The sequence below is a fragment of the Panulirus ornatus genome, chromosome 55 (genome assembly GCF_036320965.1).
Source record: "Panulirus ornatus isolate Po-2019 chromosome 55, ASM3632096v1, whole genome shotgun sequence".
Taxonomy (NCBI): Eukaryota; Metazoa; Arthropoda; class Malacostraca; order Decapoda; family Palinuridae; genus Panulirus; species Panulirus ornatus.
The window spans coordinates 24,053,890-24,056,838 of record NC_092278.1 but is presented as its reverse complement, the minus strand read 5'-3'; positions in this window follow the sequence as shown (position 1 = coordinate 24,056,838).

Here is a 2,949-nt window from a genome sequence, read left to right as displayed (position 1 = left end):
AGATTATGCTGATCGCTTGGTTTCGTATAAAACAGATGACTGTTGATTCTCCTTATAAACTATTCAACTCTATAAGCATCACTAGTTGAGGGATGCAAGTATTTTCTTATGGTTTCCTTTTCATTGTCTGCCATCTTTACTAAACAGTTGATAATTCCTTGTTCCTTTCTTTATATTCTATATACCTGATATGGAGGCACCGCATGCCTCAAGGTTTTGGCGGGAAGCCTCAAGCGCATGAGCACCAAGTCACAATGGCGACTCACTCATGGCTCCTGAGCACTTACCACGCATGATTAATTATCTCTGCCCCAACGAACCAGTTTTATTTAGATTAAATTCATCGTCCTCTTTCTGTTGCTAAGTGAAATAACGAAACATCTACTGATTTGGCTGTCTCATGGAGGTGATATTATTTTCAGCTTGGGTTCATATCCCAAGGACCATATTTATGCACGTTGGCAAGAAAAGTGAACACATTCAACCATGTTTCTGTAAATAGTCATCCTTCATACTTTAAGGTATCATATATATATATATATATATATATATATATATATATATATATATATATATATATATATATATATATATATATATATATATATATATATATTAATCCCCTATCCCTGGGGATAGGGGATTAAGAATACTTCCCACGTATTCCCTGCGTGTCGTAGAAGGCGACTAAAAGGGGAGGGAGCGGGGGGCTGGAAATCCTACCCTCACTTTTTTTTTTTTTCATTTTCCAAAAGAAGGAACAGAGGGGGCCAGGTGAGGATATTCCAAAAAAGGCCCAGTCCTCTGTTCTTAACGCTACCTCGCTAACGCGGGAAATGGCGAGTAGTTTAAAAAAAGAAAAAAAAAAAAAAAATATATATATATATATATATATATATATATATATATATATATATATTCCAAAAGAAGGAACAGAGAAGAGGGCCAGGTGAGGATATTTCCTCAAAGGCCCAGTCCTCTGTTCTTAACGCTACCTCGCTGTCGCGGGAAAGGGCGGATAGTATGAAAAAAAAAAAAAAAATATATATTGAAATGTATTTATTTTTTTTTATTTTATTATACTTTGTCGCTGTCTAAAATAAAAAAAATTGAAATGTATAGGTATGTATATGTGCGTGTGTGGGCGTTTATGTATATACATGTGTATGTGGGTGGCTTGGGCCATTCTTTCGTGTTTCCTTGCGCTACTTCGTAACGCGGGAGACAGCGACAAGTATAATATATATATATATATATATATATATATATATATATATATTTTTCCCTGGGGATAGGGGAGAAAGAATACCTCCCACGTATTCCCTGCGTGTCGTAGAAGGCGACTAAAAGGGGAGGGAGCGGGGGGCTGGAAATCCTCCCCTCTCAATTTTTTTTTAATTTTCCAAAAGAAGGAACAGAGAAGGGGGCCAGGTGAGGATATTCCCTCAATGGCCCAGTCCTCTGTTCTTAACGCTACCTCGCTAACGCGGGAAATGGCGAATAGTTTGAAAAAAAAATATATATATATAGGGGTTTAAGAATGCTTCCCACGTATTCCCTGCGTGTCGTAGAAGGCGAATAAAAGGGGAGGGAGCGGGGGGCTGGAAATCCTCCCCTCTTTTTTTTTTTTTCCAAAAGAAGGAACAGAGGGGGCCAGGTGAGGATATTCCAAAAAAGGCCCAGTCCTCTGTTCTTAACGCTACCTCGCTAACGCGGGAAATGGCGAATAGTTTGAAAGAAAAAGAAGAAAAGATATATATATATATATATATATATATATATATATATATATATATATATATATATATATATATACACATATATATATGGGAGCGGGGGGCTGGAAATCCTCCCATTTTTTTTTTTTTTTTTCCAAAAGAAGGAACAGAGGGGGCCAGGTGAGGATATTCCCTCTAAGGCCCAGTCCTCTGTTCTTAACGCTACCTCGCTAACGCGGGAAATGGCGAATAGTTTAAAAGAAAGAAAGAAAAAAAAAAATATATATATATATATATATATATATATATATATATATATATATATATATATATAGATAGATAGATAGATAGATAGATAGATAGATATTACAATGATGCACGCGATCTGGTATTTGCTGATAACCACGAGGAAAAATATCATCAGCAAATTTAGCAAGACACCACTAGCAAACAACAATTTCCTCATTCGTACACATCGTCACGTATAATGGACTGAAACCAGAGCTTCCTCTCCAACAAGACCCTGTTACCCTGTAAACCTTTCCGTGGTTTCCCCCGACCGATTCATGTGTTCTGGTTCGGCTCAGTAACAGTACAACGTCCCCTGTAAACCCAACCACATCCCTTCAATTCACTCTGTTCCTTACACATTTTATACCTTCCTGCATGATCAGGCCCCAATCTATTAGAGCATCCTTCACAAAATCCTTCAACATCCTCCTTGGTTCCCCCTTTCCATTGTTCACACCACTTCTGACATGTATACCCTCTAGTCATCCTTTCCATATACCTAAATTTCAGCGCTCACATTCCTCTCTACCACCTCTCTCTCTCTCTTTGACCGCCATTTCTTAGTTGATCATCCTCCATGCACAATGTACTATCCTCATAAGTTTCATTTCCAACTCATCCATCTTTTTCTTTACTTCTTAGTCTAAGTCCCATGTCCAGCATCCATAAAGCTCCAATGGAACTATTATACCATCAAACATGCCAATCTCTGCCCTTAAAGACAGTGGTTTTTCTGCATATTTCTCAATGTGCCCAGGACTTTTGCTCACTCACCCACTCTAAGAGTTCCATTGGTTGCCATATTCACACTTAGAAATCTAAAATACCCTACTTCCTCCAAATTCTCTCCATTCAGTCACTCTAAATAACCTGTCTCTCTTCACTGCTAAACCTAAAAACAATACTTTTGCTCACATTTAATCTCTCCTTTCAACCACTC